This window comes from Nycticebus coucang, chromosome 1 (assembly GCF_027406575.1).
Source record: "Nycticebus coucang isolate mNycCou1 chromosome 1, mNycCou1.pri, whole genome shotgun sequence".
In the NCBI taxonomy this organism is placed as follows: Eukaryota; Metazoa; Chordata; class Mammalia; order Primates; family Lorisidae; genus Nycticebus; species Nycticebus coucang.
Window position 1 is genome coordinate 181,920,849 of NC_069780.1, and position 13,433 is coordinate 181,934,281.

Consider the following 13,433-nt stretch of genomic DNA (forward strand, 5'->3'; position numbering starts at 1 on the left):
TTACTTTTATTACAGAAATTTCCTTCTGCAGCTGGGCCTTCGATTCCCTTAATAGGTGCCAGTGGCTAATACCAGTAATCCCAGCACTTCAGGAGGTCAAGGTAGGAGGACTGCTTGAGACCAGGAGTTTGAGACTAGTGTGGGTAACAGAACAAGACTTTGTCTCTACAAAAAAAAAATGTAAAAAAATAGGTGGACATGGGGCTGTGCACCTGTAAGTGTCAGCTACTTGCAAGGCTGAGGCAGGAAGATCACTTGATCTCAGGAATTCTAGTTTGCAGTAAGCTGTGATTAGGCCACTGCACTACTGTACTTCAGCCTGGGCAATAAAGAAAAAAAAAAAAAAACAGAGACACTGTCTAACTCATCTTTCTATTTCCTAATGCCTGATAAGATAGATAGAAAATGAATTTTTTTAATTTATGAAAGCAAGGAAGAATAAATTAAGTTCTGTTCTTAAAGAAGAAATGTGTATTTTAATTGTCAAAGTAAGAATGATTTTATGATCGTATAGGCACCACCAAAAAATCAGAAATACAGAAGAGGGTAAAATATACATTTTAAATGGCCCCATCCTGACCAACTAGAGCTAACATCTGCTCATCATTTTTGTTCTTTCTCTTATAGCTCTCTACACATTTAATTTTATTGTAAAAGAATAGAGAGACAGTTGTTCCCTAATATCTATTCTTTCCTTCTTTTAAGGAGTGGTTTTATCTGAGCAAATAAAAACCCAAAATAATTACCTTTGTTACATTTCTCAGTATTCCCTAACCAATAGTACAGGAGTAGGTATGAGGAGTGATGACTTGTAGGCATGGCCCTTAAGAGGCTGTGGGAGGTTCACCTTCCCTTCTTCGTCATCCCTGCCCCTTCCTGCTGCCCTCACGGACTGTGAGGGCTGCAAGGAGCCAGTATCCTTCAGCATCTTAGGGACAACCAGCCCTCCACGCTTTGTCAGAGAAAATTCAATGTCTGCCGTCAGACACTGTATTCTAAAAACATTTCTGTAAATACAGAGGAAACATGTCATTCTATAACTTTTCTTTTACTTGTTCCTTTCTCCTCATCAGTACCTGCAGATACACACTTCATCATTCTAGCTGTTTGGTAGAGTTTTGGATTAAAAGTGGCCATAAGAAAAACCATTTGGCAGTTCCTCAAAAAGTTAAACATAGACATGAATGAACCTTGAGAACATTATGCCAGTCCCAGGTCCCCACTGCATGAGTCCAGTTAGATGAAGGATCGAGACCTGGCAAGCCCACACAGACGGACAGCCAAGCAGTGGCTGGTGGGACTCAGGGTGACGTGGATGGGCTTTCTTTTGAGGAGATGGAAATATTCTGGAACTTAGATAGTCGCAATGCCTTGCATAACATTGTGAATATACTAAGTGCCACTGAATTGTATACTTTAGAATAGTGAATTTGGTGAAATATGAATTTTACTATCTGTCCCCAAATGGCCACAAATTTTCTACAGCTTCTTCTATCAAGAGAGTCTGGAATTTGGGCTGGACTCATGTCAAGCTATGACCAATTAAATGTGGAGAAGCAACATCCTGTGACTTCTGTACGACTTCTCAGGAGGTCTACTCTCATCTTGATGGTGTAAAGAAAAACCATGTGGGAGAGTGGACCAGCTGTCCCAGCTGTCCTCACAAGGCTCTGGCCACGTGCGAGAGGCTGTCTTAGATCTCCAGCTACAGCCAAGTCGTCATCTGACTGCAGACGCCCAGGAGAGCCCAGAAGACATCACAGCAGTCAAGCCCAGTCAAACTACATAATTTTGAGAAATAGAAAGTCATTGTTCTCTTCAGCCATTTAGTTGTAGCTGGCTTGTTACACAGAAAGACTAATGCAAAGTTATGCTGTTATGCGCATTTACCATAGTTTACTGAACAATCTCCTTCAGGGAGACATTTAGGTTGTGTGTAAACAGTTCTGCCCTGGATGTTCCTATGCAAACAACTCTGTGTATGTATCGGACTGTTTGCCTAATATTTTGAGCAAGAGCACACTTGCATTTGATGGAATCTTTAGGAAAAAGAAAATGCAAACACATGCCCAACTCATTGAAGAAATAAAATCAATATTGGTGATTTCAGGCAATTATAGGTGGGGAAAATGAAGCCTTGCCCGGTTGCTAAAAATAGCTTACATAGGTCAGGTGCAGCAGCTCACACCTGTAATCCTAGCATTTTGGGAGGTTGAGGTGAGAGGATGGCTTGAGCCCAGGAGTTTGAAGTTCAGTGTGCAATGGTCACGTCCCTGCCTTCCAGCCTGGGTGACAGAGTGACACCCTATTTCTAAAAAAAAGAAAAAAGTTTGTATAAAATTGATGTATCCCATGAATCACACCTCCAGGTGCCTCTCTTGAGTGACCAGATTTTGTTGCTTTTTTTGTATTGTTCTTCATGGCTTTCCTTTGACTGTGTAAGACCAGTAGACACACATACTTTGATTTAAAAAAATTACAAAAACATGGCTCTGTCATAACCTGAACCACCAAAATTGGAAGGTACTGAGCCTCCCCTCTTTCCTCCTATAGTTTGTTCCCTAGATGAAACCTCGAGTGGATGCATCAATCAATAATACATCTGAAGTCATATACTTGGTACAAAGGAGGCTTGAAAACTGTCCATTAGATTGAAGGTATTCACAATTCTGGAATAAATTCACATATGGAAAAGATCATCAAAAGATTAAAGGTAGTTCTGACTGACAGATATCCTCTCATCAAGATGACCCAAAAATGATTATTCCACTGATAAGTATGAGGAAGTTGGTAGAAGCTGATGGAAGAGTAAAAAAGGTTTACTCACAGAGTATGAAGTGTGAGAAGAATCTCACTACAAAAAATTCAGCAGATGATTGGACAACGTGGGGCTAGGGATTCTTAAAGCTTGAGTTACGGGTTTGGGAATTATTTATGAAGAGAGCAGCTAAAGTACAGAGAAGTAATGGGCAGAACACAGACTGAGGCCTGACCACATTTTGGATCAGAGAGGAGAGACGAGCAGCCTGCCAAAGAAACACAGAGGGATGTCACCGAGATGGGAGGAATGGACAGATGCAGCATCATAAAGTGAAGACGAACCAGCTCCGTAATCTGTGGGGTCCAATACAAAACGAAAAGGCAAGTCCCTTTGTTCAACAATTATTAAGTACGTATTTAAAAAAAGCAACAACAGAGTATTAAACCAAGCATGGGGTCCTTATTTAGGGCTCAGTGCAAATAACCATCTAGGCTATGTTGAACAAAGGCAAGTCCCTTTGTTCAACAATTATTAAGTACGTATTTAAAAAAAGCAACAACAGAGTATTAAACCAAGCATGGGGTCCTTATTTAGGGCTCAGTGCAAATAACCATCTAGGCTGTACACCTGGGAGGGAGGCGCTGAAGCTAAGAAGTTAAAGAAAGGGAATACTAAGGAGGGAATACCCAGGAGGATGCTCTTTGAGAACAGGCTGTCGAATTTGATTATTTTGAGATCATAGTCATCTTCCAGAGAGTAGGGTAGGGACAAAATTCAGATCCTGAGAGGTTAAAGGGTTGGTTGATTGGGTGGGGGATGAAGTATAGATTGAAAAAAAGTTAGGAGTTTGGAGAGAGGGGGCCTAGCAGTTCAGAGAACAATTGAGTTAATGTACAGCTGTTTTCAAATAGAATAGACACAGACAAGTTTTTTGGCTTGGATGAAAAGCAGGATAGATTGGAGATGTAAGCAAGGGGGCTAAGCGATGGCATGAGATTTGGAAGCAGCAAAGATGTGATTAACAATAGCGGTGGAGAGATGTTTTGACAATAGCAGTAATACAAGAGGGAGGGGCATGAAGACAAAAAACAATCAGGAGAGCAGGGAGATGTCAAACACAACTCCAAGAAAGATTAACATACATCATCACAGAGCTTTTCCGTTTTTCAAGACTTTTTATATTATTTATTTATTTATTTATTTATTTTTTGCAGTTTTGCTGTGCCTACTCCTTTGAGCCACAGGCGCTGCCCCCTATATTATTTATTAAACTCAATGGCACCAGCATCAAGCATGGAAATGGATTAATTTATGAAAATAACATGTCTGTGTGGCGTATCACTTTAGAAAGCATTCTTTTATTATTATTGTTATTATTTTTTAAAGTTCAAAAAAAGCAACTTTATTATGTAATAGACTAAAACTATTGTATACTAGCTCAAAAAGCTAGGTTGTACAATAGAATACTTAGAGAATTCCATTTCTTTTTTTTTTTTTTTTTTTAATTTTTGTATTAAATCATAACTGTATACAATGATATGATTATGGGGCATCATACACTCACTTCATAAACCATTTGACACATTTTTATCACAGTGGTTAACATAGCCTTTCCGGCGTTATCTCAGTTACTGTGCCAAAACATTTACATTCTACATTTACCAAGTTTCGCAAATACCCCTATAATATGCCACAGGTGTGATCCCACCGATTCCCCTCCCTCTACCCCACCCCCCCCTTTCCCACTTCCCCCTATTGTTAAGTTGTAGCTGGGTTATAGCTTTCATGTGAGAGTCCCAAATTAGTTTCATAGTAGGGCTGTGTACATTGGGTATTTTTTCTTCCATTCTTGGGATACTTTACTAAGAAGAATATGTTCCAGCTCCATCCATGTAAACATGAAAGAGGTAAAGTCTCCATCTTTCTTTAAGGCTGCATAGTATTCCATGGTATACATATACCACAATTTATTAATCCATTCGTGGATCGATGGACACTTGGGTTTTTTCCATGACTTAGCTATTATGAATTGGGCTGCAATAAACATTCTGGTACAAATATCTTTGTTATGTTGTGATTTTTGGTCTTCTGGGTATATGCCCAGCAGAGGAATTACAGGATTGAATGGCAGATCTATTTTTAGATCTCTGAGTGTTCTCCATATATCTTTCCAAAAGGAATGTATTAATTTGCATTCCCACCAGCAGTGCAGAAGTGTTCCCTTTTCTCCGCATCCACGCCAGCATCTCTGGTCTTGAGATTTTGTGATATAGGCTAGTCTCATTGGAGTTAGATGATATCTCAAAGTAGTTTTGATTTGCATTTCTCTGATGATTAAAGATGATGAGCATTTTTTCATATGTCTGAAGGCCTTGCGCCTGTCTTCTTCAGAGAAGTTTCTCTTCAAATCCCTTGCCCAGCCTGCGATGGGATCCCTTGTTTTTTTCTTGCTGATGCGTTTGAGTTCTCTGTGGATTCTGGTTATTAAACCTTTGTCAGAGTTATACCCTGCAAATATCTTCTCCCATTCTGAGGGCTGTCTGCTTGCTCTGCTTACTGTGTTCTTAGCTGTGCAGAAGCTTTTTAGTTTGATCAAGTCCCAGTAGTGTATTTTTGAAGCTGCTTCAATTGCCCGGGGGGTTCTCCTCATGAAATACTCACCCAGACCAATTTCTTCAAGGGTTTTCCCTGCATTCTCCTCTAGTATTTTTATAGTTTCATGTCTTAAGTTTAAATCTTTAATCCAATGAGAGTCTATCTTAGTTAATGGTGAAAGGTGTGGGTCCAATTTCAGTCTTCTGCAGGTTGCCAGCCAGTTCACCCAGCACCATTTGTTAAATAGGGAATCTTTTCCCCACTGAATGTTTTTAATTGGCTTGTCAAAAATCAAATAGCGGTAAGTAGCTGGATTCATCTCTTGGTTCTCTATTCTGTTCCAGATATCTACTTCTCTGTTTTTGTGCCAATACCATGCTGTTTTGATCACTATCGATTTGTAGTAAAGTCTGAGGTCTGGTAGTGTGATTCCTCCTGTTTTGTTTTTATTTCTGAGTAATGTCTTGGCTATTCGAGGTTTTTTCTGATTCCATATAAAACGAAGTAATGTTTTTTCAAGATCTTTAAAATATGACAGTGGAGCTTTAATAGGGAGTGCATTGAAATTATATATTGCTTTGGGTAGTATGGACATTTTGATAATGTTGATTCTTCCTAGCCATGAGCATGGTATGTTTTTCCATTTGTTAACATTTTCAGCTATTTCTTTTCTTAGAGTTTCATAGTTCTCTTTATAGAGATCTTTCACGTCTTTTGTTAGGTAAATTCCCAAATATTTCATCTTCTTTGGCACTACTGTGAATGGGATAGAGTCCTTAACTGCTTTTTCAATTTGACTGTTGTTGGTGTATATAAAGGCTACCGATTTATGAATGTTGATTTTGTAACCTGAGACGCTGCTGTATTCCTTGATCACTTCTAGGAGTTTTGTAGTAGAGTCCCTAGTGTTTTCCAGATACACAATCATATCATCTGCGAAGAGCGAGAGTTTGATCTCTTCTGACCCTATATGGATACCCTTGATCGCCTTTTCTTCCCTAATTGCGGTGGCTAAAACTTCCATTACAATGTTGAAAAGCAATGGAGACAGTGGGCAGCCTTGTCTGGTTCCTGATCTGAGTGGAAATGATTCCAATTTAACTCCATTCAATATGATATTGGCTGTGGGTTTGCTGTAGATAGCCTCTATCAGTTTAAGAAAAGTCCCTTCTAGACCAATTTTCTTGAGTGTTCTGATCATGAAGGGATGCTGGATATTATCAAAAGCTTTTTCTGCATCAATTGAGAGAATCATATGGTCTTTGTTTTTTAATTTGTTTATGTGCTGAATTACATTTATAGATTTACGTATATTGAACCAGCCTTGAGACCCTGGGATAAAACCAACTTGGTCATGATGTATAATTTGTTTGATGTGTTGTTGGATTCTGTTTGTTAGGATCTTGTTGAATATTTTTGCATCTATATTCATTAGTGATATTGGTCTATAATTTTCTTTTCTTGTTGGGTCTTTTCCTGGTTTGGGGATCAGGGTGATGTTTGCTTCATAGAACGTGTTGGGTAGTCTTCCTTCTTTTTCTACATTTTGGAACAGGTTGAGTAATATAGGTACTAATTCCTCTTTAAAGGTTTGGTAGAATTCTGACGTGAAACCATCTGGTCCCGGGCTTTTCTTTTTAGGGAGGTTTTGTATAGTTGATGCTATTTCTGAACTTGATATGGGTCTGTTCAACATTTCCACTTGATTCTGGTTAAGTCTTGGAAGGTGGCGTGCTTCCAAGTATTGGTCTATTTCCTTCAGATTTTCATATTTCTGAGAATAAAGTTTCTTGTAATATTCATTAAGGATTTTTTGGATTTCTGATGAGTCTGTGGTTATTTCGTCTTTGTTGTTTCTGATTGATGATATTAGAGATTTTATTCTATTTTTCCTGATTAGGTTGGCCAGAGGTTTATCTATTTTATTGACCTTTTCAAAAAACCAGCTTTTTGATTTATTGATCTGTTGTATTATTCTTTTGTTTTCAATTTCATTTAATTCTGCTCTAATTTTGGTTATTTCTTTTCTTCTACTGGGTTTGGGGTTGGAATGTTCTTCCTTTTCCAGTTGCGTGAGATGTCCCATTAAGTTGTTAACTTCCTCTCTTTCCGTTCTCTTGAGGAAGGCTTGCAGTGCTATAAATTTCCCTCTTAGAACTGCCTTTGCAGTGTCCCAGAGGTTCTGATAGTTTGTGTCTTCATTGTCATTTTGTTCCAAAAAATTGGTGATTTCTTTCTTAATCTCATCTCTGACCCAGCTATCATTCAGCATAAGGTTATTTAACTTCCATGTTTTTGTATGGGTATGCAGATTCCTGTTGTTACTCAATTCAAGTTTTATTCCATGATGGTCCGAGAAGATGCATGGAATAATTTCTATTCCTTTAAATTTACTGAGGTTAGACTTGTGACCTAAAATGTGATCAATTTTGGAGTAAGTTCCGTGGGCTGATGAGAAGAATGTGTATTCAGTTTTGTTGGGATGAAATGTTCTGTAGATGTCTGCTAAATCTAAATATTGGATGGTTAGGTTTAAATCTAAGATTTCTTTGCTCAGCTTCTTTCTGGAGGATCGATCCAACACTGCCAAGGGAGTGTTGAAATCTCCAACGATTATGGAGCTGGAGGAAATCAAGTTACTCATGTCTGTTAGAGTTTCTCTTATAAATTGAGGTGCATTCTGGTTGGGTGCATAGATATTAATAATTGAGATCTCGTCATATTGAGTATTACCCTTAACAAATATGAAGTGACCATTCTTGTCCTTCCTTACTTTTGATGGTTTAAAGCCTACTGTATCTGCAAATAAAATTGCAACACCTGCTTTTTTCTGATTACCATTTGCCTGATATATGGATGACCATCCTTTCACCCTGAGTCTGTATTTGTCTTTTAAGTTGAGATGTGACTCTTGTATGCAACAAATATCTGGCTTGAGTTTTTGTATCCAGTCAGCTAACCTATGCCTCTTTAGAGGACAGTTTAAGCCATTCACATTGATGGAGAGTATTGATAAGTCTGGTGGAATTTTGGGTATCGAGTTTTTCAAAGGTCCAGTGGACATTTTTAATCCTTTCGCCAGTGTGGAAGTTGGAGTTTGATCCGAAGATTCTGAGTGAGTTTACTTTTGTGGTATAGGATTGGGTTGGTCATTGTGGAGGATAGGTCTGAGAACATCCTGAAGAGCTGGTTTACTTATGGCAAATTTTTTCAACATATGAATGTCATTGAAGTATTTAATTTCTCCATCATAGATGAAACTCAGTTTAGCTGGATACAAGATCCTGGGTTGAAAGTTTTTTTGCTTTAGGAGATTAAAAGTTGATGACCAGCCTCTTCTTGCTTGAAAAGTTTCAGCAGAGAGATCTGCAGTTATTCTAATATTCTTACCTTTGTACGTTATAGTTTTCTTTCGCCGGGCTGCTTTGAGAATCTTCTCTTTCATGTTAACTTTAGTGAAGCTAATTATGATATGTCTGGGAGATGGCTTTTTGGGGTTGAATCGTGCTGGGGTTCTGAAGCTGTCTGCTATCTGAATTTCAGATTCTCTAGGCATGTCTGGAAAATTTTCTTTCATAATTTCATGTAGAAGGGCCTCTGTGTCCTTGGCAGCTACTTCATCAGTCTCCGAAATTCCTATAACCCTTATGTTGTTTTTTTTCGAATTATCTGAGAGCTCTCTGAGTGAGTGATCCGTTTTTGCTCTCCATTTCTCTTCCTCTTTGAGAGATTGGGAGCGTTCGAAGACTTTATCTTCAATGTCAGAAATCCTTTCTTCTGCTTGCTCCATTCTGTTACTGAGGGATTCTACTGTATTTTTCATATCTTTGAGGGCTGTAAGTTCTTGTTTCAGTGTGTCTAAGTCTTTGGTGGTTTTGTCTTTAAATTCGTTAAATTCTTGAGACAATTTTTGAATTTCTCCTCGAATTCCTAATTCCATTTTATTAATCTTGTCTGCAAACCAAATTCTGAATTCGACTTCTGACATCTCAGCCAGTTGTTTATGAATGGGATCTTCAATCACATCTGCCGTATCTTTTCTTGGGGGGGGGTTGATCTATTCTGGTTATTCATGTTACCAGAGTTTTTCCGCTGATTCCGCCCCATGGTTTACTCCCTTTGGATTTTCCCCTGGGGTTTTATCGAGGGCCCGTACAGTGTTGTGGCCTGAGAAACTGGGGCCCTGTCTGGTGTGGTGGAGCAAAGTGGTTCTGTCTTGTTTTCAGCTGGTTTCTGTTCGATCCTATTGCAACTTCTACTCTGGCTTGAAGTCTCAGCTGTGTGGAAAAATCAGCAATTAAGTCACCCCGCCTGCCCACCTCTGGCCCCAGTTGGAAAAGGAGAATCAAACCTTCCTACAATCGCACGCCCAGGGCACCGCCTGAAGAGTCCTCAGTCTATTAGCCCAGTTCAAAAGGTCCGAATCAACTGTCTCAATCGGCACTTGTCTCGGGTGGAAGGGTTCAAGAGGTCTCTGGGAACTGGATCACAGGGGCCTGGTGACTCCTCTGACACGGCTCACCCCAGTGCAGCGTGGAGTCAGGAGGAGCCACCCAGCAAACAGAGCAGTCTGGGAAGGTTGACGTCTCCTTCCCCACTTTGCCCCTCCGTCGGACCCAGTCACTGGTATCTCTGCAGATGGCTAACCCAGATGCCTGCAGTGAACAGACACTCTAGGGGTTTGCACCTGCCTGAATCGCAAGGAAGTCTGCCAGGCCCCCGCAGACTGCCGCTATCTAGCAGGAGGAGATGGGGCCTGACATCTTTGAGTGTTTGATGCAGGTGATGGGAAGGAGGTGTTCACTCAGGCTTAGCCCCGTCCCTGATGCATGCTGCTAACAGAACAGAACAGAACAGACAACTTTGTGAGGTTCTGTCTCTGTTCCTGTCGTCGCCTACAGGAGACGGGCTGTTTTGAGTTCAAACGTCTTTGCTGCTGGAGAATTGCGTCTGAACACCTCTCTGGGTCGGCCCCGCCCTGGAGGCTTCCCGGTTTGTGAGCCGTGTCACCGGTGGCCTCCTCTGGTTGCCCAGGGAGACAGGGGGTGTGGCCTCAGAATATCCAGAAGTGAGCGTTCTGCCGTTAAAGAAAAAACGGCTGTTGATCTACCTCCAGGGAACTGCTGCTCTGGTGTGGGCACTCAGGCGACCCTTTTCTCCTCTGTCCCGCGCCCCAGAGTCAGCACTGAGCGGCCGCAGTTTGTGCTGGGTCCACACCCCTTAAGAGATCCCCCAAGAATCAGAACTCTTGGGGGATGGGCCCCCAGACCCCGATTGGGAGTGGGGCGGGGGGAAGCTAGAGTTTCATTCAGTTTCACGCAATACTACGGTCCGGGGAGGGCTCCTGCACTGCACCGCAGGGAAGTGCCGCCAAGGCTTGATTTCCCCTCAGCAGAGTGCCCTCTCCTCGCTCACGTGTCCCAGAGTCAGCGCTGACCTGACGCAGCTCAGGCACTGTGCACTCCCCTCGAGAAATCACCCAAGGAGCCGAACTCCTGGGGGATAGGCCCTCAGACCCCGAGTGAGAGTAGGGGTTCTCAGCTCTCAGCGGGGAGGCCAGAGTCTGATTCAGTCTTGGGTCCCCGTATGCCTGGGGAGGGTTGGTGCACTGCACCGCAGGGAAGTGCCGCGAGGCGTGACTCCCCCTCAGCCCGGTGCCCTCTCCTCCCTCGGCGCGCCTCAGAGTCAATGCTGACCAGTCGCACTCAAGGGGACTGTCCACTCCCCTTGAGAAATCACCCAAGGATCCGAAGTCCTGGGGGACAGGCCTCCAGACCTCAGTGGGCGGGAGGGGAGCGCCGGGGATTCAGGGTTGCCGGCAGAGGATTCCCAAAGTTTTATTCAGCCCTATGTCCGGCAGGAGAACGCCACGGCACCCCAGTAGGGGAGGTAGGTCCAGTTTTTAGAAGGTCTCTCCCGTGGAGTGTAGTGGGAGGGCCTTTAATTTTTGCCCGCTTGTTAAATTGTGGGGCTCTAGAGCCGGTCTCATGGGGGACGGGGACTCCCGTCCGCTTGGTGGTGGATTTTGTACCTTTTGTTTGCGTCCTTGTGATCACAACTTGCCTCAGCGGTGTTGATGTGCGTTCTTCAGCCTTCTCTCTTGGTGAGGCTCAAGTCCACCAGGATACTTACTAAATTCCTGTCCCTTAACTCTCCTTCTGGACGGGAGCCTTTGTTGAAAGCTGGCTTCAGTCCGCCATCTTGTCTCCTCCTCAGAGAATTCCATTTCTGATGGTCTCTTAAGTTATCCACTTGAAAAATGAGGATCTATAAATGTAGGAATGGAGAGCTTTATTCCTGCATATCACATATAATCCATACTCAGGGGTGGAAATGAATGTTGAAATGTATCACAACTAGGTTCCAGAAGGTAAATCAGGGGCATCAAGACACTCAAATGTATAGCAGTCCATGGTTGGTCTCTCAGGAGGAATATTGTTTTATTATTATTATTAAATCATAGCTGTGTACATTAACGCAATCATGGGGCACCATACACTGGTTTTATAGACCATTTGACATATTTTCATCACACTGGTTAATATAGCCTTCCCGGCATTTTCTTAGTTATTGTGTTAAGGCATTTATATTCTACATTTAGTAAGTTTCACATGTACCCTTGTAAGATGCACCGTAGGTGTGATCCCACCAATCACCCTCCCTCCGCCCATCCTCCTAGAAAGCATTCTTGTTGTAGTGTGAAGAATCAGAGATTTAGTTAGAATTAACTATTCACTGAATGTTCTCTGATGAGGTGAGTCACATCCTAGCCCCCTCTTATCTTGTTTAGAAAAATGACTCCTGCAAAATGAGTTCTTTGAGTGTCTTATCCCTGTATTATTTCTGTGGTTATTTTTCTATACTTAATTAATTCCATTACAATGTGAAACATCTCAGATATTCCCTCACCCCAAAATTTATTCTTTCTATAGAAATCATTCACAATTGTTTTCATTTTCACAGGTAAAAAAAAATTTCCTGGAGGAGTCTTGAATTGTAAGTTACAAGAAGTAAAGAAACACTTGTCTAAAAATGTAAAGGACACTTTAAAAGTTCCCCTAAGTTTTGTTTGTTCAAAAAGGCAAAAATAAAGCTAGGTGTGGTTGCTATGGCCTGTGATCCCAGCACTTTAGGAGGCTGGGATGACACCATCACTTGAGGCCAGGAGTTTGAGACCAACCTGGGCAACATAGTGAGACTTCATCTCTGTAAAACAAAAAAGGCAAAAACTTTTGATGTTTTAAAGATCTAAGACTGTAAGGGAGCAGAAAGGAGGGACTGATGTGTAGTTAAGCATGAAAAGATTTTAAAATGGTCAGTTATTAACTTCTAATTCGCGTGAAAGAGACTTTCAAAACTTTCCCTTTCTGTAACTAGTAATTAAATCATTACTGTGAATGCGGCTATGAAGGAGTGAGCATTTAATAAAAATAAAGATAATGGAAAAGACTCTACACCCTACATATACATCTTAGGAACTCAATCTGAATCCACAAAGAAAATTAGACAACCCATTTCAACTAAAAACAAACTCTGTTGATAGAGAACAAAAAAAGAGGAGGATTGTATTACTCAACTCATAAATATACACACAGAACTCTCTCTTAAAGTAGAGAAATGGTCCAATCTATAATAAAATGAAATTTGGTCAATTATGGATTTATGTATGCCACTTAGTAAGAAAATTTGAGTTTGGGAGGGTGTTCTGTTTTGAAAATGGAACATTTCATTAGTCTGGAATCTCTGAAAGGTAAGAAAGTAGGTTATTTGAGGTAGAACTTTGCCTCGGAGAACTGTACCTATCCTGGCATGAACATTCTTGTGCCTGTGTCACTCTCAGAGGACCGGGTTTAACCTTAAACTGCTTTTTCCCATGGGTAGCATAACTCCCTCATAGGAAGTAGTTGGTTTCCAAAAAATGGCAACAAAAGTGGATATTCTTGGAAATCTATTGATTAAAATGCTTCCCTGTCTCTGTCTAATCTTTTAAAAATCCTTGTAAATTTCACATAGTCCTTTTTTTTTTTAACATAGTTCTTTTTAATGACCGATTCAACCCCAAATACTTAGGGGGATT